This window comes from Alexandromys fortis, unplaced genomic scaffold (assembly GCF_014885135.2).
Source record: "Alexandromys fortis isolate MF-2015 unplaced genomic scaffold, M_Fortis_MF-2015_v1.1 scaffold_0, whole genome shotgun sequence".
Lineage (NCBI taxonomy): Eukaryota > Metazoa > Chordata > Mammalia > Rodentia > Cricetidae > Alexandromys > Alexandromys fortis.
Window position 1 is genome coordinate 27994775 of NW_026067949.1, and position 24438 is coordinate 28019212.

The following is a 24438-nucleotide window of genomic DNA, read 5'->3' on the forward strand; positions in this document are numbered from 1 at the left end:
GGGAGGTGGTGCAGGAAAGGCGGGGAGGCAAAGCTGAAGTTTTAAATGTTACCAGACAATTAACTAACAAGAATTTAAACAGAACAACAACAACAACAACAAATGACAAAACAATCCAGTCATCCTGTCAGAAATAGTAATATGCCTGCAAAAGACTTAGTAAGGCCAGGAGCTTCAGAAGCCCGGAGTTGACTAAATCCTGGAGATTTGCCCTTGCCTGCAGATGGAGGCTCCACAGGAAGCCACACCCAGACCTTCCTCTTTCCAGACTGGCACCTCCCAGGAGGGTGCAAAAACTCGTTTGGCTTCTCGGTTTGGGATGGCTGTCGAGCCGCCCCAGCCAGCTCCCTTGCTTTGTCCTGGTGAGAGGCCCTAGCTTGATCAATTAGTTCTCTCGCTTTTGATGCGCGTTCAAGAAGCACTTGAGAGACTGGAGCCAGACTCACATGGTTGCAGCAGAGCCGAGGAGTTCAATCCGCTTCTTACATTGTTACAGTGGAGTAACAATGAATTTGGGTTTTGTTTTGAGTTATTTTGAATATTCTGCTTCTTTATTTTATTTATTTATTTATTTATTTATTTATTTGTTTGTTTATTTGTTTATTTGGTTTTTCGAGACAGGGTTTCTCTGTGGCTTTTGGAGACTGTCCTGGAACTCCCTCTGTAGACCAGGCTGGCCTCGAACTCACAGAGATCCGCCTGCCTCTGCCTCCCGAGGGCTGGGATTAAAGGCGTGCGCCACCACCGCCCGGTTTATCACTCCCCTCCCTTCCCCTACACCTCCAAACCCACCCTTTTCAAGCTCAGCCAACTTTTCGAATCCCCAGTTCCAGTTTGTGCCTTCCTACTTTTCTTAGAGTGGGACCTGCCCCGGAGCATGGTCGACGAACCCTCTTGCCGTCTTGGGGCAAACATTTTGAGAGAACAGTTTGATGGGTTCTTATTTTTAATTGGAGACTAAAATTGAAGAAACGAAAAGCATAGGAAGAAGAAAAAAGAAGAATGTTTGATCTTAAAGCAGACAGACCCTGGCAGATATAAGACCATATTATCCTGAGTAGAGGAGTAGAAGGGAAAAAGAAAGAGAAAGGGAAAGAAGCCCAAATCAGAACTCTATGTGTGTGTAATTTTTTAATAAAATAATTGTTAGTCACACAACTTTAACACTACACTTTTAGATTTTAATGTCTTTACCCTCCAAAACAGAACCGCTAGGTGTTTCAAGTTTCGGTAAATGAGAGCATTGTCCAGCCCAAATCACAGTAATGTAAAAACTCGCCGGACAGCCTGCAAACTGCGGTGAGTGTGACCATCAGAGTGGGTCACTGGGACATCTGGGCGGGGTGCGGCCTCTGCTGGGTCACACAGCTGGAGCCAGGAGCGCCACCGCTGCCAGGCCCCGCCCCTTGCGTCACGGGGGCGGGACCGCGGGAGATTGGCGTTCCGCGGAAGCTCGGTCGGTCGGGAGCCCGGGAGGCCTGGAGGAGGCAGAGACTCCTGCTCCGCCGGCTCCTGGCGCCCGCGCTCCTCACGCGGAGTTGGGCAGCCGAGAAATCGGTTTTGTTCTGCTTCGCGAAGACGAATGGCTGGCTCGGGAGCATAACTCACCCCGCCCTTTGGATCCCAGCTCGGTTCCCTTCTGGCACCTTGGGATCCGTGGTGACCATGCTGTGATGAGCGCCCAGGGAGGGACAGGTAAGTGAGTCGCGGCTGAGCCGCCCCCGCCCGGCCTCTGCTCACTCTCAGCCCAGCTGTGCCTCGGGCTAGTGACAGCCTTTCTGCCACTTCTGGTGCGGGACGGGACTTGAAAATGGAGAAGCGATCACACCATTTCAGTTATTTGATTCCTACCTCTTTTGTAAAAGATGAACTGCACGCACTTGCGCCTTCACACAGGCTTGCACAAACGTTGGTCTTTTCGTTTCGAAATCCAGTAGTTTAAGGTAGCTTTGACTGTCTGCACGCCTCCCCCTGGTAAATGAAACTGTTGGTGCTTTCTTCCAGCGAATAAACCGCGGGTTGATCCCTAGGGAGGAAAAGGTATTTGTGTGTTTGTGTTGGAACTTGTTGTGAAACTGTTTTGAACGGAATGCTGAAAAAAAAAAAAAGGATGTCCGCATTCTTTCCTGCGTACTCCCACTTTGAAGAACTTGGTTGTTCTTGGGGGGCACGCTTTATCTGAAATCATAAAACTTGTTTTATTTCACCGCTCGTAAGTAGGGAAAGATGTGGGCTAGTCGATGCATTCCTCCAATCTGGGAAATCAGAAGGTCGATTTGGGACTATGTGTCTTTAGAATAAATATATTCAAAGTATGGCCGGGAGGTGGTGGTGCTCGCCTTTAATCCCAGCACTCGGGAGGCAGAGGCAGGCGGATCTCTGTGAGTTCGAGACCAGCCTGGTCTACAAGAGCTAGTTCCAGGACAGGCTCCAAAACCACAGAGAAACCCTGTCTCGGAAAAAAAAAAAAAAAAAAAAAAAAAGTATGCTCAGTAGGGTATTTAAAATAGGACTACTAAAATTCCTCTTGGCTTTGTTTCAAGACAGCTGTTGCAGCTGTTCGCATGGAAGAAGACAATTCTATTGGCTCAAAGCAAACCTCTGTCTAACTCCAGCCGATCTTGAAAGATGTTCAAAGGAAGATAGGGGCTCCTTCTGGCCAGTGTTTCTGTATCCACGTTTAAAGTTTGCTAGGCCGTGCTTTTAAAAAACGAAACAACAAAAAAGCCCTCTTGCTTTCTTCAGAGTGAAAATGAGGCTCATGAGCTTTGTAGCAGAATGGTTAGTTCATTGTCCTGCATAAGCCCCAACTGCAGTCCAGCCTCGAAGGTAATAAGGAATTCTTACAGATTTTTATTCTCATTCAGATGTATCTTATGGAGCTCTGTCCTAATAGCTTGTATGTATCAGAATGAGATCAAACTGTTGAAAGAGGTTAATAGAGAAAGAGAACTTTTCAACCATCAATTTATTTAACCTAACATGTGTGGTGTGGGGAAAAATGGAAAATTCAGCAATCTGAAACAGGATGTGGGGGAATGTTTGACCTTCCTGTAACAAAAATGTTACAGGATGTTATTTATTTTCAGTTAATGGAAGGAAAACGCTTAGGATTTGGCTATCACTTATTACAGGATTGATGACTCTGTTGGGCAGCCTTAATTCTAGTATCAATTTTTAAAGAATTTAAAACAATGGTCACACATTAAAGCCTTCATTCCATGTTTGACCTACTGTTTAAGTAAGGTGGAAATCCTCTCCCATGACATTTTTTAATACATTTTTAAAATACCACAAGCAACATCATGGGGGGGGGCATGAAGAATGCATCAATGAGGACATCAGTGCTTAAGTGAGGAAAGTTCCTACCTCGGGAACCTTGTGCTGGACACAGTCACCACACATGGTTAACAGATACAGTCCGGAGTAGCTTCCCTGGATCCCCACACAGTCAGCACCCAGTCTAGCTCAGAAATGGCGATGCTTAGCCTGTGCTGTCTATAATAAGGGGGGCTGTGGGAACTCTGCAAAGTGAGCTGAGATACCACCTACATGGTCTACATTCTCAGACAAATTGCTCTTATTAAGAGAGTGATTGTGTTTTTCCTGACAACTAAGATCTATTTACTAATCTGGAAAGTACAAATTAATGCCGTGAAATCAAATCTGTGATATCATCACCTATAATCTCTCTAACATAAGAGCTACTGACATTTGGAATATTTCTCATTGATACATTAGTTTTTGTATAGTTTTTTTTTTTTTAATTCTAGAAGTAAGATACCATTTCGCAACTGTTTACATTTTCCCTGTCAAGGACATCCTTCCATATCACTTGTTTCGACTTGTTTTCCCCAGTTGTGTGCAAACACGGAGATTTATCACTATGATGAAATTATTTTAAATTATTGGGATGTTTATACACATCCCCAAACTTAGAAATTCCAATTCTTTTCTTTATGAGCTGTCCATTTATGTCTACTTTATTCAGATTTATTTATTTTATTATTTCATATGAATGAGTGTTTTACCTGTATGTAGGCATCTGAACCATGTGCTTGTCTGGGGCCAGAAGAGGTCCTCAGATCCTCTGGGACTGGAGTTATGGTTGTGCGCCACCATGAGGGTCCTAGGATTTGAACCCAGGTCCTCTATAAGAGCAAAAAACACTCTTAAACACTGAGCTAGTTCTCCAGCCCTACATCTACTTTTCACTGAAGATCATTTTTATGGGTTTTAAATCTACCACTGTCTTATAGGTTGCTATAGCAAATTAGTATAGACTGCATAGTTTGTTTGTTTAAAGAAAAGCACAGAGATTCACTTCTTAACATTCAAGAGACTCGGAGATCTGCGATCATGGTGCTAAAAAGGCATTTGTGTTGCAGGAGGCCGCTTGTTTGTTTTTGGCTGCCCAGACCCAAAATAAACACTCAGAAACTGTATTATTTAAACCACTGCTTGGCCAATCACTTAAGTGTATTGCTAGCTAGCTCTTATATCTTTGGTTAACCCATTTCTATTAATCTCTGTATCACCATGTGGCTGTAACTTAACAGGTAAAGTTTCGTTTGGCATTCAGCATCTGTCTCCAATGGGGCTACATGGCTTCTCCTTGAAACTCTAACTACTTTCTCATATATATTCCAGCCTGGCTATATTCTATTAAGCCATTGGCCGAACGCAGCTTCTTTATTCATGAGCCAATAAAAGCAACACATATACAAACGGACTTCCCACACCAGACTTGTTTCTCCTGAGCCAGACTGTGAGGGAGTATGGTAGTCCCAATGCCCAGTTGGACACGTATGGGTTTGCCAGCTTCATTTGGTCCTGGTCAATATGAATGAGTCAAGGAAAGGGATGCGGGAATGACATATTGGCATTGTACGGATATAGTAATGGTAATAGGCAGAAGACAGGCGAGCAGACAGTGCAGAACTCATAGGGCCACTCATGGAAAGGGTGGTATGGCTCACAGTGAGTTGAGATACTCTTCTTGCCAGACACATACTGTTCTCGTCATAAGGAATCCTGAGAGATGCCTTGGGAAGTGTTCCCTTTCATTGGTCCTCATTGGAAAACTAATGTGAAGCTCATTGCCCCATTTTCTTAGGGAATTCCTTTCCTTGTGTCTCATTCTAGTGTCTCTCACACTTCTTGTGAGAAAATCTAAATTTTTGTCCCAACACTTAAAATTCACCGGTCTTCATGTTTTCAAGGCCCATCCCTCCTTAACATGTACTGGAGACTCCAGCTGGATAGAACTGCTCAGAGTCACCAAAATGTTTCCAACCTCCCTCCCGTTATGGCATTGCCTTTTCAAAGTCTGGAGCTCCCTCCCGACAGGGTTCTAAGCTGCTGTCAAGGCTCACTTAAAATACTCATTTCTGGGAAGCCTTTCTTCTCTCTTTCCATCCTCGAACCTCATACAGTGATTTTTTTTTTAATGTTTGCCTAAATTCACACACTGTGTGATTGCCTTTCTTTGATCTTTAAATTTTGAATTGGCTATTTTCATCACATGTTAGAGCTTTCTTATTCACCACCAATGTGGTACCTAGGACAAGGTCAAGTAAATAAACCAGAGAAGGTAAGGGGAGATTTTTGTCTGTCTGTTTTATGACCTGGTTGGTTTCTGGCTTACAGTGGGAGCATAGAGAAAAATCACTTTAATGAATGATTAAATGACCGTGGGCTAGACTCAGTTGGTCAACATAAGAAAACCTTGGGGATAGATATTTCATTTGAGAGACTTGGAAAGCAAGGTTCGGAAAGGTTAGTGCTCGTAATAAGTGGCCAGTTGTGAAACTGTTGGCAGAGCTTGTGCTCCTTCATGCAGATGCATTTGATGCTATTTGAACATAGCTGATTACAGTATCAGTACTGATTCAAGGTCGATGTGTTGACTCTCAGGACTCCATTTTATAATTCTATGAAGTTGACTGACCTTTTCTTCTAACATGTTTAGATATCCAATACAGCTTTTCTTTTTCAGAGTCTCACCTTAGAATAAACTTTTCTTTTATCCACATCAGTTCTTAGCATCACACCGTCTCTAGTATTTGGTAATGGGATGAGGACAACAGAAGTGGTCAGACTCTGAAATAAGTATTAGACATATGTAGATGCAAGTCCCAAATAAACACACAGAGGTTTATATTAATTATAAACTGTTTGACCTATTAGCTCAGGTTTATTATTAACTAGCTCTTACAACTTAAAAGAACCCCTAATTCTTATCTATGTTTAGCATCATGGCTTGGTACTTTTTCTCAGTAAGGCATTCTCACTTTGTTTCCTCTGCATCTGGCTGCATCTCTGCCTTTCCCCTTCCCAGAATTCCCCTAGTCTGGTTGCCCCGCCAGTACTTCCTCCCTGGCTATTGGCCAATCAACATTTTTTTTAAACCAATACAAGTGACAAATATTTACAGTGTACAAGAGCATTTTTCTACAGCAAACATACATAGCACATATAATAAAAGAGGGGGGCTGTAAAATAAACCACAGCTGGGAAGACATGACTTTGTTCAATCACCAAAGAAGGCCTTTGATACTTCTAGTTCTATGCCATCCAATTTATTGTTCTTATTGACTTCCTTTTTGCTGTGGTAATAAATTGACCCATTTATTGTAGACTAGGGATGGCAGCATTACTGGTCTTTCAGTTCCTTTGGTTTCCTGGTGGCACATTTGACTGTGACAGCAGAGGTGGTATGGTAGATTCGTGCCTACCACCCATTGCTTTCACTTAGGAAGCACATTACCTGTGTTCCATCTCTTTATTTTGGCCTTGTAATAGTAGGAGCAACTACACTCGACCTGCTGTCTGGTTTTGATTTTCTTCATCATTATCTGAAGGAGGCATGGCAGCAGGTGCCATATTTACCAATGATTCTGAACTTCTTGGTGTGTGTAACCTGTCACTGTGACCTAGACTCAGGCTCCAGAGCTTGCTGACTTCTGTTTCGTAGCATGTACAGTTAGGTCTGTCTGTTATTAGTGTTACATGCCATACTTGTCATGCTTAGCTAATGGACTTCAGAGACAATTGGGCTATGTATGTTGAGACAGCTTAAATAATTGGCATATATAATCCAATCTTCATCAACATTATGTCATGTATTGAAGTCAGTTTTAGTCACTGAGAAACAATGCTTATCCATGGAATATTTATAACAGACTTCAAGTCAGCCGATAACTTCCAAAACCAAATCATTAGGTCTTAGGAATTAAGGTTTTCATCCTCTGTCCTGAAATGTATAATTCAACCAAATCTATAGTTCAACCAAAGTTAAGTGAAGAAATGCCTGTCTTCTTCATTCATGTCCAGGAATGCTGTTTGCCTTAAGGGGTATGTTTCAGAATTTGAGTCTTGATGTGCTTATTTGATTCATATGTAATAAATATATACAATATGTACTTATATATAAAATAGGTAAATATAGAAATATATATAGGTAAGGATAATAATTTGTGAAAGATCTTTAGAAAATATTTGGTGTTATATATTGTTATGACATCTAATTTTCAAGTGCTCATTGGTTTTTAGAGGCTTAATACTTTCATTTTTAGCCATGAAAAAACCTCATCTTCCTTATGTACGATATTTTTCTTTCATCATTCCTCAAGTTATTTTCCTTTGCTCTAAATATTTTTATGGTTACTCGTACAAAAATAATCAATATTTGTAGCATATAAGGAAGATATTTTGACTTGTTATTTTAAGAATAATATGCACAGGGATGGAAATGCATCGCTGCTTTAGAAACAACATTGAACAATGCTCTGTGAGGAAGATAGACATTCTAAGTAAGACTTTCCATAGTAGACTTGAATTGCCAGGTTCTGGTTTTCAGTGTAGTCCCTAGACCGGGGGCATTAGTATTGGTTGAGCTTGTTAGAAATGCAATTTCTTAGCCCCTCCTGAAGACCTCCTGAGTTGGAAATAGGGCAGTCTGTGCCTGGCAGGGAAAAAGACTGAGCCAGTATTTTACTCAGTGCTTCTGGAGAGTCTGTTTTGGGATGAATCAGAGAACCAACTTAGTGAAGATCCTCAGGTGAGCAGGCCAGCATATTCACTGGTCTTTGAGAACCAGGCAGGCCTGTCAGTCTCGGAGTTGGCGAAGCCTTCCTCTGGTCGGAGTGTGGATGTTGACAGTGTGTGTAAGTGTGAGGAGTGTTCAGGAACTCAGAGTGCCCAAAAACTAGCAACTGCAGCTTCTTCCTTCAGGGTGTTTACAGCCTGAGGCCTCTGGACTGCAGACACCTCTTCCTGAGCCGACTTCGCTCCTCCCACTGGGCTGAGATTCCAGGTGGTTGTGGAGTTGGTGCCACACCATCAGGGTATGCATGGTCACCTGAGCCCAGCTTTTATGTGTGCATGCCCATCCTTTCTTCATCCCCTCACTGCCCCTAGGTAGACCAAGGTGCCCAGCCCTTGCAGGTTGCAGCACTAATACCCTCGTGTTTCCTCTGAGCTGATTGAAAACATTATGAACTTAAGACCCCCAAATTTATAAAACAATCTAAGCACAATGTCTAATTCTTAAAGATCACGCCGGCTAGTTTTATGTCATTTGTTTCCCGACAGCAGATTCCTGTTACAAACAGAAGTAAACTCAGTGTCACTGTGCTTGATAATAGGAAGTTTCTATTCAATAGAATTTAGCATATAAGCTTCTCTATGGTAATCTGATATAAAACTGTTGACATAGACACACTGGTAGGGGACCTGAGTGTGAATGCTATCTTTTACTACCATGGCAGTACGCTTGTTATACACTTTATGGGATTTTTTCTTAGAAAGGGAAAAGAAAACACAAACTCAATCGGTTAGTAGTGGTGCACACCTTTAATACCAGCACTCAGGAGGCAGAAGCAGGCAGATCTCTAAATTCGAGGCCAGCCTGGTCTACCTAGTGAGTACTAGGGCAGCCAGAGATATACAGAGAAACTCCGTGTAAAAAAAAAAAAAACAATAACAATAAAAATATCCCCTTCCAAAATAACCCAAAACTTAAAGTATTGCATCTACCTCCACCCCCAGTCCCAATAGTTTAAATGTAGAAGCATTTTATTAACTTCTGGCTGTGCAGTGCTTCATCATAAATAGGCTTCAAAATGACAAGAGGCATTATACTTAGGATTAGAGTTAATTTTGGTCTTTAAAGATAAAAATGAAGGTCTAGTTCATAATTCTGGAGTAAACATGGTAAAAACAGGTTTTCATAAGGAAGACACTAAAAGTCAAACTTGATTATAATACCTCAAAGTTAACCAGGCTTAACATTTTCAAAATATTTTATTATAGATCATATATAATGTGTCAACTTCTGTATGTTTTTTATGTTCTTTTCCAAAATATATTCCTCATGTAAATATTTAAATCATAAATGCATAATTTGTGATATAGACTTTCATAAGAGATGAGCTCTAAGCAGATTAGTATGATGCTAATAGAACTTTTTAGGATGGAATTCAGTGAGATGGGTCCCACAAATGAGCTCTAGCTTCAAATGAGTTCATGTCTAAATAAAGCTTATTTTGTTGTGCCGTATTCGCGTAAATGTCCAGCAGTCGTAGTAAGCCTCTTATCCAAGATGACTTAAGTAATCGATGGCATTACTCATAAAGAAAGTTGTACCTAGGAATAATAAGAGTTCACTTAGATATACCGTAGCTGGGGTGTGACCAGATATGAGCAGCCACTTACTTGCTTTGTAGCGCTGGGTAAAGTGAGTCTCTCTGAACCTCATCTTTCTCAACTTTAAGATGAAATATTTTGTTGAATATTTAAAGTTATTTTTACCTTTAAATATTGAGTTTTTGAGTTTCCAAGCCATGCCATCTTTGCAAGAGCAGTCAGTGCTCTTAACTATTGAGCCATCTCTCCAGCCCTAAGCCTTATGGTCTTTAAAATGCTTTTCTTGAATAGCAGACATGTCAATCTTTAACAATTAACTAGCATATACTGGTCTTCTATATTCAGATACCTTGCATTCTTACGAACTCCTAAGAACAACCTACATGTAGGTAATATTATTGCCTTTTATCTTTTATGGAGAAACCGAGGGTTCTAAGAAATTCTGCTGGGGCTGAGTGACGGAATTTGAATTTAAACAATCAGTTGTAAGTGATTAAAAAAAAGAATCTATCCTTTCCATCCTGTCACTTTTCCCTCTGTTAAACAGAAGAATGGCTTGCTTTGATCCTGCGTTTCTCAGCAGCTTTCTTGATCTGGGGTCTCACGGGGAACCATTTTGGCTGCTGTAGGATATTTAACAGCCTCCCTCGTCCATCATATCCATGACAAAAAGTGTCTCTAGATATTGCCTACCTGGCCCCTTTTCCATAATCAGTGGTCTAAAGCTGAACAGAACTGCCTACTCTGGCAAAGGCGAGATGGCTTTAAGCCATTTTGAGGATAAAGACCAAATTGACCAAACAGATCTCTGGCAAAGAACCTGCTCATTCATTCAGTGCTTGTCATAACTGATCAGCATTCATCCTCTTAAAGTTTGTTTTGTTTGGAGAGAACTATTGCTGAGATGCATGATCTAACCCCTAGAACCTGACAGACAGTAGTCAATGTATTTAAAAATAGTCCTTGGGTCCTTGCTCTGTGCGAGCATTGCTCCGCTACCATTAGAACAGAAAATGAGATGGCCACATAGGGATGTTGATTTAAACAATGTTAGCTCGTTGCTCTTTATCTTCCTAATACTAATTTCAAGACTGTCTTTGCAACCACAGTCCAGGGTGTTTACCACAGTTTACGCTCGTGTACACACACACACACACACATACACTTGTCACATGAAACAGGAGTTTGCTCCCCCTTTAGTCTGCACGAGGAAAGAAAGACCAGCAGGAGACTTGCATTCTGCCAGTTTAACAAGATCCTTCGGTTCTAGTGTTCAAAGTGAACACTTCTCTGTGTGCTTGCTTCCTTTCAGAACTTGTTTATTTATTTATTGCTTGATGTTTTAATGTTCTGTTTTGCTCCGAAACCTGCCTGGCCCTGTTTGTCTCGTGGCAGCTACTCTCTGAGGTTTTGGTTAATGAGGGAACCTCATGGGGCTCATGGCTGCTGGTCCCTTTTTTAGACTGTGTACTCCTGCAGGCCAAAAATCACAAAGTTGGTGCAGGACATTGGCTTCAGTGCTGGGAAATCCCATGCGAGTTTTTCAGTGCCACTTACTAACTGGTGAGGACAGGAGGTATCTGAACAGCAGGCAATGACTGTATGAAGTCAAGCCAGCCTTGTTAGTTTTGATCTTCGCTTCGGTCTTACACTTCTTGAAGGCCATAGAAGTCATGATTTACTTACATTTATTAACCTCTGTTTTGGAGTTGGAAGAATGTCCTCTTTATAACAGCAGCCCTTTGGTGGAGGTGGGATGGGGGAAGGCTAGGAAACCATGTGTGCACATTCATAGAGGTGGTGAATGCAGGACAACCCAGACACAGTTCTGAAAGGCCCTGCCAGTACCTGAGTTCCAGCACACTGGTGCTGAACTCCCAGAGAAGAAAATGTACCGGGTGCCTTGTGAAATGCAGGAGCATGGGGTACGCGTTGCCTGGTGATTTCCATCCCAGGAGGAATTAATTTTTGCTTTCTGTGATGTCTTAAGTGGCCTGACAATATAGACTGCTCAGCAGAATGTCTTCCCCGAGAGCCGTAGAACAATGAGGTTTAAATACTTCAGCTATTTTAAAAACTTGGTTCTACTTGTTTCATTTCGTTTGCCATCCTGTTGCGTTTCATGATGAATGTCTACTTCGTGATTACCTGCTGCAGTTCTTAGTGCAAATTCTTATGAGTCTAGCCCGCGCAACAAAAGCTGTAGGGCAACACCAGGATAACGCTGACGCCAATGACTCCAGTCTAGGGCCGAGGGGACGAAGGCAGTTCAGGGGGACTGTGGCTGCACTGTATATAGGAGGGGTGCCATTCACTCATCCATTCCTTAGTTCAGTCTGCAAATATTCACAGAAGCTCTCAACTCTATCCTGTTCTGGGCTAAAGCTGTATTCATGAATGAAAAAAAAAAAAAACCCACAGTAATTTCTACTCTGATGGGGGAGGGAAACTGACAAAAGCTAAAATATCAAGAGAATTGTCTGTAGAAAATGACAGAAAAGTTCAATGAAAAGTAAAGCACAGAATGGGCTTCATATGAGGAAGATCATGCACAGACCTATGTTCTTGCTACAGTTAACATGGGGGCATTACAGTTTTCCTCTGAGGAAATAGCCATATCTAACTCTGGTTATAGCAGAGCCAGGGTCATGGAGATGGCCCTGGGGAAGTGGGGTGGGGCTGGGAGGTAGGGGTGGAGCTGGGGGGGGTGGGTACTGTAGGAGACGATGAGGTGTGATTATCTTCAAGCTAACAGAATTGACTGACCGAGTGGATGTGGGATATGAGGGAAAAGCCATGTACTCAAGGAGAGCACAGAGGCTCCGATCTGTGCATCAGAAGGGTGTTGCAGCCACCATCTGGCTAAAGCGACCTGTGGTGGAGGCTGGTCTGAACATAGTATAATTAACTAGCTTAGTCTGCCATGTGTCTGTCTGGAGATGGGCTGCCTCCTCAGCAGCGCAGTGCAGGAGCCTGAGTTTTAGGAAGAAGGTATGGTTGAGAAAGTTGTCTGGGGGACCTTGTGAAAGCCCTTGCATGACGACTTTGCTTTCCTTGAAAAAAGAAATACGATCAGACACAGAAAGGATATTGGAGGTTGGGAGATATTAGATATCAGAGGAGAAGGAAAAAAAAATGCCTGAAACAATTGGGCATGGAGGCGTGAGTTACTAGACTGGATTCTCTGATTGCAGCCGTGCCGACTTGTGGTCTGTGGCTGCGAGTTTCAAACGGCTAATCTGGGATGGTCGCTTCCTTTCAGACCATGGGCACTGAGACAGAATGCATACAAATTCATGTCAGTGCTTAGGACATAAGCAGAACATGGGTTTTTCCAAGAAGGAAGCGAGAAAAGCAGTAACAGGTGTAAAGAATATAAGCGAGAGGGGTAGGTGTTGGTCATAGTATTTAAACCTGTCAAGGAGGAAAGAAAACTGTGTGAGAATGATGGGCAGCAGGAAGGTACTCGACCTGATAGTGGTGGACGGAGCACTAGGTAAGGGAGTCTTGTGTGAAGTAACATTTGTGTAAAGGTAAATTATACTTCTATATTTTGGATCCTATTTCAAGTACCTGTGAAAAATTTTCTATTGACCACGTCTGATGTTTCCAAAATTAGCAAATACAAATGTGTAGGTAAATATTTCATCATAGATCATGGCAAGTATTGAACAGAGTAAGTATTGTTGTGATTTTATGTTTATAATATTAATAGGTAACATATTAATATCTTGTGTTTATGATATTAATATTCCATATATTAATATCTTATTAACAGTGAAAAGCCAGATCTCAAAAGCACACTATTCTATTATTTTTATACCATAGTATTTTAGAAGTATGTAGGATTTCCAAAAGCAAAACATAGTATTAAAAATAATTATTTTCAATGTTTCAGTATATGTTTATTCGGTTTTCAAAATTGATTAAGGGAACGAGAAAGTAATTTGTAAGTATGGATGAGACTGTAAATAACACAAGGATATGTCTATATACCTGCAATGCTCCCTTGCTTCTCTGCCAACTAACTGATGATGAGTAGCCACCGAAGGAGACTCATTTATCCATGTGATCCCTTCAAGAAAATAAGAGACCTATTAAAGAAGAGAATCCCTGAAGCTTTCTGTATCTGAATGGACCATCTAAAACCATCCGCCCATCCATCCATCCATCCATCCATCCATCCCTTCATCCATCTATCCGCCCAGCCATCCATCTATCCCTTCATCCATCCATCCGTTCCTCCCTTCACCCATCCATCCACCCATCCATCCGCTCATTCCTTCTATCTCTCCAATAAATGTATATGCTAATATATACTAATATTTCCCAACATGAGGTGGTCCAATTGTAATTTTTTTTGTCTGTGAGTTGATACCAAAACAATGCAGATTTGGTAGAAACAGTAATGTACTTCAGATTTTGAAATTTGTTTTTTTTTTCCCCTAGACAAATGCATGATATGATTCTCTCTCTCTTGGTGCTGAGCAACAGAAATGAGCATTGCTCCTGCTCAGCCATACAGTCACTTTGAGAAAGAACTGCTCTTTCACAGGGTACTGCTGTGTTGGCAGCGGTCTGTGCAAACAGGTATTCGGTGAATTACAGAGATAGGCCACACTGTTTTGAGGAACAGATGCGTTAGAGGATTCTGCCCAATTTTAGGCTAGTGTAAACTTTCTGAACACTTTGAAAGTGGACTAAGTCATGGTTCTAGTAGCTTTGCTGTATTATATTGGACTCGCAACATTTAAACTATGCCATGATTTTACCAGACCATAACCCTATCCTAAATAAAGGAATATCTATGCACAAAATATTGAGCTGGATATAGCTCAGTGGTGTGTGAGACCATGACTATAAAACTCAGCATCTCACACTCACAGATAAATGCATATACATTTATTATATACATGAGTTTACATATATTTGCATGTACTAATATGGCATAACATAGAGATGTGTACATGGATATATATACACATATAAATATATACTCTCTATATAAAATTTATTTTCACATTAAAGAATTGAAGAAACTTTCTATTTAATGTGTTTGGAAATAAAAAAATCAATTCTTTTTCTAGTACAAAACAATACATCTTCGTAGGCACCTCAGCCATATATTATTCCTCTGCTGTTTTTAACCTCAAAATAAAGCCTAATCTGGCCCTTCATCAGGAAGGATATATAAATGAGAGAGTCATCTTCATGATGTTGTCTACATCTGTGTGTCGGGGTTGAGAACCTCCCTTAGCCTCCATGAGAGGCTGCTCTTCGGATGTGGGACCTGAACCTCTTCTGTCTGTTCCTAAGCATCACCTGTGGTGTCTGGCACGTGGTGGGTTGTCAGGGCGTGTTTGCTGAATGACTTGGGAATGGAATGAGGTTAGTTTTAAGCATCGTTTCTAACAAGGTATAAGGGCAAGGCACCTGATTTGACTTGACCTTTCCCTATTTAGGGACCATAAAAATAACAAAACTATCATAAACGTTTCCCTCTTAGAGGTATAGTGAAAGTATGACTCAGTTTTTATAACCTTACCTAACACCCGGTCTGTGATAGCTATCACTCGTTATCAAAAGTAATTACTTTATAGCACTGTTTTGAGTGAGGCAGTACCCTTGCCTGGCCTCATGTATATGCCTAACATGTAGGATATGTATGCCTAGATGGGATTTAGTTCAAAAAGTTCAGTACGAAGAAATATTACATAGCATTCGAAAGTCCAGGTTTATTTCATTCAAGAGATCCCACTTACCCAGTGTGGAAAATGGATAATATAGCTTCCTTATCCAAGAGCCACCACTCTTGTGATATAAGCTGGCTCTTGCCATCGCAAAGCCCTACATTTAGATACATCCAGACACTTTCTATGCTTATCTTCTTGCCTAAAAAAATACATGAGACAAAGAAAAGAAGCTCTGTTTTCATAGCTAACAGGATAATCACCGCTAAGGGAACCGTGCCAATATCAGATCTGATAGAGCAAAGAAGCCCACACGGAAATCAAGCAATCTCACTGTCATTCCCACAACACGTCTGATAAAGAATCAGTCTCCCCAAGAGCTAAGCCTCTTGTAGAGAGTGTGAGAAAACTGGGTGCTAGATAGCATAGACGGGAGCAAGCTCGAGTTTTACAAGGATGCCCTGTGCTTCGGGCGTGCATGTCTCTGATATACAGCCAATGAGACTTTCCTGAGATGAGTTTTCTATGAGAGAATTCCTGTCTCATATTTGCTATAAATTTCTCAATACTCACTATTAATGCTGATAGATAAATAGGATTTAGAGCATAGAAGAACTTTGATATTTTGTTAGTGTTTTCTTCTGTCAGTTGTAAAAAGGAGGGTATAATTCTCTCAAGGTGGAGACCCATCGTTCTTCCTTGTTAAGCTTTTGGGAATGGTGGTTGAAAGGGGTCGTAATAGTATTAAAGTCTAAAGAATTAATCGTTAAGACCTACTAACCTGAAGGTGGTGGCGGGTGTGGTGGTGAATGTGTAAACTTTACCTTTCTATGCTTTTGGTTCACTTCAGCCTTTGCCCATGAGGATCTGTTTGTATCAGCTGTCATACTATTGGTATATTGCCTTGGTCTTCACGTTAAAATGAAACAGGCTTCCCAACAATGTGTGATATAGCATGTACCACCTGCAAACTTGTTAAATATGCTTGTTTTGCGGCTCCATCCCAGACCTGCTGGGTCAGAAGCCAAAGGGTCGAGGCTCAAGAGATTCGGATGCTTGCGGAGAAAGACTATCTTGAAGTGACTGTATGTGAACCCGTGTTTGTCTTTTAGACAGATGACCTCATGTGTGTAATTGAAGTTGTTTGTCGGCTGCTGGTGACCTCTGAAACTTTCAAGTGCTAACTGGACCCAAGAGAATTCATTATCCTGTATTTACCTTTTGATAATCTTTCCTGCTTCCAGCTTGCCAGATTAAGCATTCATCAAGGGAAGTGGAGTTTTGAGAACTTAGTGCGTTTTTAAGTGATTTGTGTACAGTAAGTGACTTTAATGAGCACTGTATGCAGCATAGTTTAGTAGTAAAAGATTGTGTGCATGTGTATTCTAGGAAACAAATGCCTCAGGACATTAGCTCAGGACGGGGGAATTTCTAAATCATAAACATTGTTTGGTACCAACGGTCATCTTTGACCTTGAAGTGCTCACTTCTTTGTATGGTTTAAAAATATGCTTTACTTCTTCATTTTCCTTTTTCTTTTCCTTCCTTCCTTCCTTCCTTCCTTCCTTCCTTCCTTTCTTTCTTTCTTTCTTTCTTTCTTCCTCCTTCTCCTTCTTCTTTATTTTTTTATTTTTTTTATCAAGACAGGGTTTCTCTGTAGTTTTGGAGCCTGTCCTGGAACTCATTCTGTAGACTAGGCTAGCCTAGAACTCACAGAGATCTGCCTGTCTCTGCCTCCCAAGTGCTGGGATTAAAGAGGCCACAAAAATCTTTTATTGTTTGAGAATTTCATACATGTTTACAATGTGTTTTGATCAAATCTGTCCCCCCATCCCTCCACCTGTATAAATTTTGAGTGTACAAAACTAATACTATGTATTATTTATAGATAGATAAATATGCAAAACTGTACTTAAAATGTATGAGAATGATACAAACTAACTTCAGAATAGCAATTCTTCTAAGGGAGTAAGGAGAGTTGGTGGAAGACTGAAGAGGTGGTGATCCAGCTATATCCATGATATTTTCTGCTCTTTTTTACTTTCTTTTTTATTTCTTTTTTCTGTCTTTAACATCATGCATGTCCATCTCATTCATTCCCCCTCCCTTTGTATCCACCATCCACCCCTGCAACCTCCCCCCCCAATAAAATAAAATAAATTTGAAGCCAAAAAATTAAAAAAAAAACTGTCATGGAAGCTGCAGTGTGACACAATGAGTCAGTCTCACAGTAAACCCTTTTGTCGTATAACTTTACTTGCAAGTGTTCGTTGCAAAGAGTCACTGGTCTGGTTTGAGGTCTCTGTTTTCTGCTATGCTATCAATGCTGGTCCCTTACTGGAATTCCTCTTAGTTATCCTTGTTGTCCCGTGTCGTGGAAATCCTGCAGCTTTGGATCTGCAGGACTGGTTCCTTCCCATGCTCCAGCAGATCACAGATGGATGCTGGGGTGGGCCAGCTCATAACCCTGATTCTGGGCCTGGGTATTGCAGGGTTGTCAGCCTGCCAGCTCTCCCTTGTCCTCACTAGTAGGGCGAGCTCTCTTGCATTGCCCTGGCTAGTCCACCCCTTGCAGTGATGAGCAAGGGGTGAGGCCAGCTCTCCTGCTTTCTCGTCCTCCGTCCTCTGTGTCAGTTCTCCCACACCAGCACCTCCAAGGGCAGCTCTGCTGTGTTGCCCAGGCAAGGCTAGACCTGTTCTCTGCAGTGCTGCAGCTGATGGGAAACAGCCCTCCTGCTCTATGACCTCAGTTCCGGCTCTCCCACCTGACTGGGGGGGGGAGGGGTTGATGAGGTTTGGGGATGGAGCAGGCATCTCTTTTTGGCCATGCTGCCAAAAGATATTTTTCTTAATCCTCAAGTCTGAGTGCCTACCAGTGGCCAAGAATCAGGCGACCTATACTGTGGGAACTTGGGGCCGTTTGCAGAAAACAGTGATAAAGCAGCGACTGGGAAAAATACGGCTACATCTTGGGCACTAGGAATGGTCTTGAAAAATACCTTCAAAGGGTTCCACATTAAGTTGTGCTACAGAGCTTTTCTGTCTCCCTTCTAGCAATTTCTTAAATAATTTCTTTTATTTTTGAGATTATAATTACATCATTTTCCTTTCCTTTTCCTCCTTGCTCCCTTTCAAATTCATGACCTCTTTTTTAAAAATTAATTTTCAACAATGTCTAAAGTGTTCTTAATGTCATTTTGTATCATGCACTTATGAAAAGTAGTGTCCTTGGCACTGACGGTGGAAGATGCTCTATGACATGCAGTATCAAGTATTCAACCCAGATTTAATTCCTTACATAAAAAGAAGCAGATGCACCCATCTTATTAGTATACAAATTGGCTGTTTTAAGAGAATTTCTTAGCATCTGTTACCCATAAATGTTTGATTTGCATACCTGTTTTACGTACTGGTGTACCTGGGGTCCTATAAAAAGTTTCTTGAGGGAGAAAGATTCATGACTGGGAAGCTTAAGAAAGTCTGCTTTAGATTAAGTGATCCCCAAAAGCTAGACATTAAAATATCACAAGCCTTGGTGATCTTTGATGAGGCATGACTTAATGGAACTTGGATGAATGTTTATGGGAAACAGTGCTAACATGAGACTCTTTTCTAGGCAACGACATACATTTTATCTGGCCGAATTAGAAAGTTTAAAAGGCTCTGTCCTGGCTGTTGTGGTAAAGTGCTGTGTGCACCTGGCCCGCCAGTCCTCCTGGCGTCTTTAGCATGCTTCTACAGTAAGAGTCCAGTGTGTGCATCTATCATGCTGGGAATGTGGATGTACCCACTCCCGAAGTTCAGTCTGAGGCTGGTGGCTGCCAGAGAATGCATTGCAACACTTTAGCAAGCGTGGAAACCAATACTATTGTGATGTAAGAAGGAGACCGAGCAGGAAGTGTCCGTCTGCAGAGCCAGCAGCAAAGGCGCCAACTGTGTGTAGAACCTTTGTTTGCAACTGTATGTGAATATATGCTAGGTTGCATCTCAGAGAACGTATTTTCTAAAGTTGGTAGGGAATTCGTTTTGAAAGCCACTGAACCAGAATAAACTCGATACATTCTCGGTCATTCTGTCTGCATTAGCTACGTTGACATCACTGGGACCAAAATACCTGACAGGAACCACCTATGGGAGGGAAGATTTATTCTCACGGTCTCGGTCTTAGGCCATCATGGCAGTAGAAGGAAGGGCAGGGGCATCTTAGTTCGCGATGGGACCATGTGCGGCAGGAGCTGTTCACATGGCCACTGGCTGGAAGGCAGGGGCAACAGAAACTGGGGCAAGGATAGTAAGTTACAGCTAGTGACTTCACCCCCTAAAGCTTCCTTAATCCCCCAAATAGCTCCACCAGCTGAGGATAAGGGCTCCAGATGTGTGGAGACATTTTCCATTCACACTACAAAGCTGCCCAGCTGAAAGGAATCAGTTTTAAGGTGGAAATTCAAAACATTCCTCCTGGTCTGCTAGTTACCTCCGAAGGTTCGCTTTTTCTCCTCGGTCTCCTAAAAACACAACTTCCTCTCTTGTGCTTAGGTTCTCAGATCCGATTGGCCCTTACTTTTTAAAAAATAATACTGGAGTTGGTGCGCTCCTGTTAGCTCATTCCCATTAGCTCAGGTCAGCTGTTTCAGTGGGTGTCTCCATCATGGTCTTGACCTCTTTGCTCATATTCTCACTCCTCCCTCTCTTCAGCTGGACTTTGGGAGCTCAGCCCAGTGCTCCACTGTGGGTCTCTGCCTCTGTTTCCATCAGCTGCTGGATGGGGGTGGTGTGAGGGAATGGGAGGAGGGGAGGGAGTGGGAACTGGGATTGGTATGTAAAATAAAAAGGATAGTTTGTCTTCTTTAAAAAAAATAAATTAAAAAAGATGTATAACATCAAAAATAAAAAATAATACTGGTTGACATTAATTCTATATTCTAGCCTCTGAGGAGTTGTGCTCTAGCGTGCACACACACACACACACATGTTAGACTGATAGCTTACATAACTTAATATCACAGAACATTAAAAAGCAAGAAAAAGTCAGACCCTCAATCAGTAGACAGAAAAACAGTGATTAGTATCAGGGTGACAATTAATAAAATAGAAAGAAAATAATATAAGGTGATCAATGAAACAAAGAGTTGGGTTTTTTTTTTGAAACATAAATTAGATCAACAATTTTAGCCAAACTCATGAAGAGAGGAAGAGAAAACAAATTAAGAGAATTAGAGACAAGAAGGTATCTGTTGCAATAGACACCAAGAAATTCAGAAAAACCTTAGGACATAAACTAAGAACATATTCCACTATAGTGGAAAAATCTGAAAGAAATGAATGAATGTCTCAAAATATGTAACCTATCAAATTAAACTAAGATGACACAAGCACCTACATAGACCTATAATAAGACGTGGGATTCGGGGAGCAAGGAATCAGTGAATGAATGAATCTCCCAGCTGAAAAATTTGTTCAGGTTCAGTTATGAAGAAAAAAGTATAATGGAATGATGGCTTTGTGGCAAAGTGTACTTATTGCTCTTCCAAAAGATTTAATTCAATTTTCAGCATCCATATCGGATAGCTTAAAACCACCTGTAAGTCTAGCTCCGGGAAATGCAATGCTCCTGACCTCCATAGGGACCTCATACGTGTGCATATAACCCACACCTAGACACAGGCATGTGTAAAATAATTAAAAATTTGAAAAAAGAATAGAGACAGAGACCCACATTGAAGCACTGGACTGAGCTCCCAAGGTCCAAATGAGGAGCAGAAGGAGGGAGAACATGAGCAAGGAAGTCAGGACCGTGAGGGGTGTGCTCACCCACTGAGATGGAGGGGCTGATCTAATGGGAGCTCACCAAGGCCAGCTGGACTGGGACTGATGGGGCATGTGATCAAACCGGACTCTCTGAATGTGGCTGACAATGAGGGCTGACTGAGAAGCCAAGGACAATGGCACTGGGTTTTAATCCTACTGCATGTACTGACTTTGTGGGAGCCTAGTCTGTTTGGATGCAAACCTTCCTAGACCTGGATGGAGGGGGGAGGACCTTGGACTTCCCACAGGGCAGGGAACCCTGACTGCTCTTTGGACTGGAGAGGAAGGGAGAGTGGGAGTTGGGGGAGGGGGAGGGAAATGGGAGGAGGTGGAAGTTTTTAATAAAATGAAGAAAAAAAAAAGGAAAAACCAAAAAGAAAAAAAATTTGAAAAAAGAATAAAAATGTTTGTAAACTATGCAATAGAAGTTTATTAAAAAATAAAACCAGATAGTAGGGCCTCCTGCATGCTAAGTAAGTGCTCTATACAAAGCTATACCCCAACCATTTTTGCATTTATTTATTTATTTACTCATTCATTCATCCATCCATCCATTTATTTAGTGTGTGTGGGGGGTGAGAGGCGTACATGCCAAGGGTCAGACAACTTCTGGAAGTCAGTTCTGTCCTCACACAGTGTTCTTTTCAGGACCCGGACTCAGGTCATCAGCCTTGGCAGCAAGTACCAGTACCCACTGATCCTCCCCAATGCACTCTTCATTTTTATTTTAAGACAAGGGCTTGCTAAGATACTCAGGCTGACCTTGAATTTGTACTCTTCCTGCCTTAGCCTTCTGGTAGCTGAGGTTCCAGGCCTGGGTCACCAGATCCAATTCCCAGCTATCAGTTTTGAGGGATGGGCACAGGGCTGATGAGATGAGATGGAGTTACTCTGATTCCGAGGGGCTAGGCTGTCGAGAGTGGAATGGCTAAGAGAGGCAGTATGGAGCAGTGAGCCAGCCCCAGTTTGGTACCCACTGAAATCCCTCGATAAAGAGAAGGAGGACAGGATGAACTAGGTGTGAGTGGATGCAGACTCCAGTGTCAGTTTGAGGATGTTGGGAAGGAACCGAGGAAAGCAGACACTGGAACACATAGGCAGTGAACTCTTCTCCAGTCATGCCAGTATTTCTCTGAAACTGGGAGAGTTGGGGGTGGCTACGGTTCCTTGCCCGACTCTGTGCCAGGCAAAGCCTGTGTGAACCACGTGAGTATTTTTTGTTAGGGGGAGGTTGTTAGTGAGTTGCACCACAAATTACCAGAAGTTAACACCTTCCATATCTGTTCACTGTTTCTTTAATCTTCTGTTTACATTGTCAGGAAACTGCCCTGAAATTTAAAGAGCCAGGTCTTTCATTGTGACCTGAGGGTGTGGACACCAGACAGACACGCTGTGTTATGTCTTAAAAGACGGTTAATTGCAAATGAAAACTTCCCACCCCAAGTTTGCAGAAACGATAGCAAATCCCGCTAACTTCAGCTTTCTAAAGAGAAGTGTGAGATTTGACATGATGCCCCTCGTGATTGTGCTATAACAACGCACGGAAGCACTTAGTGTGACATTAGCTGTTTCACTCTGCAGTGTTGATTAGCTAGTGGAGCATTGTCTCACTTCCTTATTCTGTGAAAGAGTCCTGGCCTCGCTATGAACTACCTTAGTTAATTAGGATACACCTCATGCTACAGCTTTAAGAAGAAACCTAAGCTGTTTTTATATAAGGTAAAGGTCGGGCTTTTCTGGTGCATTTCAGGTGTGGACAACTACTGAAAAGATATGGTTTAGCAATGGCTTGCTTCTCTGTAAGTAGGTGCCTTAGAGGACAGGATCCCAAGGACAGCTCCAATATAGCAAAAAACATTCCTCCTATCGTATGTATAAAACTGATAAGACTGCCTTTCTAGTGGGGCGCACATTATAACAGCATCCAACATCCAGAGACAAAGGCATGCCCTTGGGAGCTGTGTTCTTTTCGTTAAGTGGCTTTCCAAGCCAGACTTATTATCTCAGCTGTGCATGGGGCTGAGGCAGGAGGATAGAAAGGTCAAGCTCAACCTGGGCGACAGATGAGTTTAAAGCCAGCCTGGTGGGCAGCTTGTTTAGACCTCGTCTCAAAATGAAATCTACAAAAAGAAAAAAAAAACAAGAAAGGAAGAAAGAGAGAGAGAGAGAGGGAGGGAGGGAGGGAGAAAGAAAGAAAGAAAGAAAGAAAGAAAGAAAGAAAGAAAGAAAGAAAGAAAGAAAGAAAGAAAGAAAATAGCTAAGTGTGTATATAGCTCAGGGGTAGGATGCTTGCCAAGAATATGTATAGCATGTGCACAACCGTGGGTTCAGTCCCCAGCCCTGCAGAACAAATGCGTGAATACATATTTTCACTCTGTTTATTTTCGCTGCTTTGTTTCGGGTGAGTTTTTAAAGAGATCTAATGGATTTTAAGTCATTTATCTGCGATTCAGTGGATTTGCTATAAATGTGCGAATAAGGTAATGTCAGCTGCAGTATCTTTGATTGTATAACGCCCAGTGCACAGTGAACAGATGTCAAGAATGTTTGTTCAAATATTGATCATTAGAGTGAGGGGAGTCAGAACGCATCTGCCCGTGTTGGTGGATGATGACATAGGATTTTAGATTCATAAAAATTGAGTCTAATTTCAATGTCCTTAGTGGGAAAGGATTAATTTCTGATTAGTATGGTGTTTTAGAAAAATGAGTTAGTACTCCAGTTAGAAACTTAGAGTGAAGCTTAGAAAGGAAATCATCTTGAATAATCTTCCTAAAGGACGACGGTGCTTTAAATGGGATTTTAAACAGGATCACATTTGGTATGTATGTGCCTAGCAGGTCACTTAGACCCTCAGCTCTTGGAGAAAGGGGCCCATGTCTTTATTGTGTCTGTATTCTAGCCTAGTGCAGGATCAGTACATATCCCAGTTTTGCCCCATAAAATCTGTAGATGCCCAAATTCAGATGACAGGGATACGTTACAGATTTCCTAAGTAAGAAACTTAGGTGATCAACACCAGGAGTAGATATGTAAATGATGACCTTGATAAATCAAGATGGAGCTCAAGGGCCAGGGACTTTTTGTGGCATACTCAATGACATGCTTGTTGCCTAATTTGTGAATTTTGGGGGACATTTTCCAAGTGCCAGATCCTCTAAAAACGTAGGCAAATGAGGTGCAATAACAATAAATCCTTTATTCATAAAGATATTATTTGAATCTGCTGAATCTATTTGTGTTATAGAAACAAGACCCTTTGGGGTCCAGCCTCAAGGCCCTCTCAGGGTTC

At 41.8% G+C, this 24438-nt stretch overlaps 1 protein-coding gene across 1 annotated transcript in view; it reads left to right on the forward strand.

Moving 5' to 3' along the window:
• Nucleotides 1-1514: 1514 nt before the first annotated feature.
• Atp10d (ATPase phospholipid transporting 10D (putative)) overlaps nt 1515-24438 on the forward strand; it is an 81555-nt gene continuing 58631 nt past the window's right edge. The window contains exon 1 of the mRNA XM_050149550.1: nt 1515-1695. The gene's annotated coding sequence lies outside the window, so the exon portion shown is untranslated. The remainder of the gene's footprint in view (nt 1696-24438) is intronic.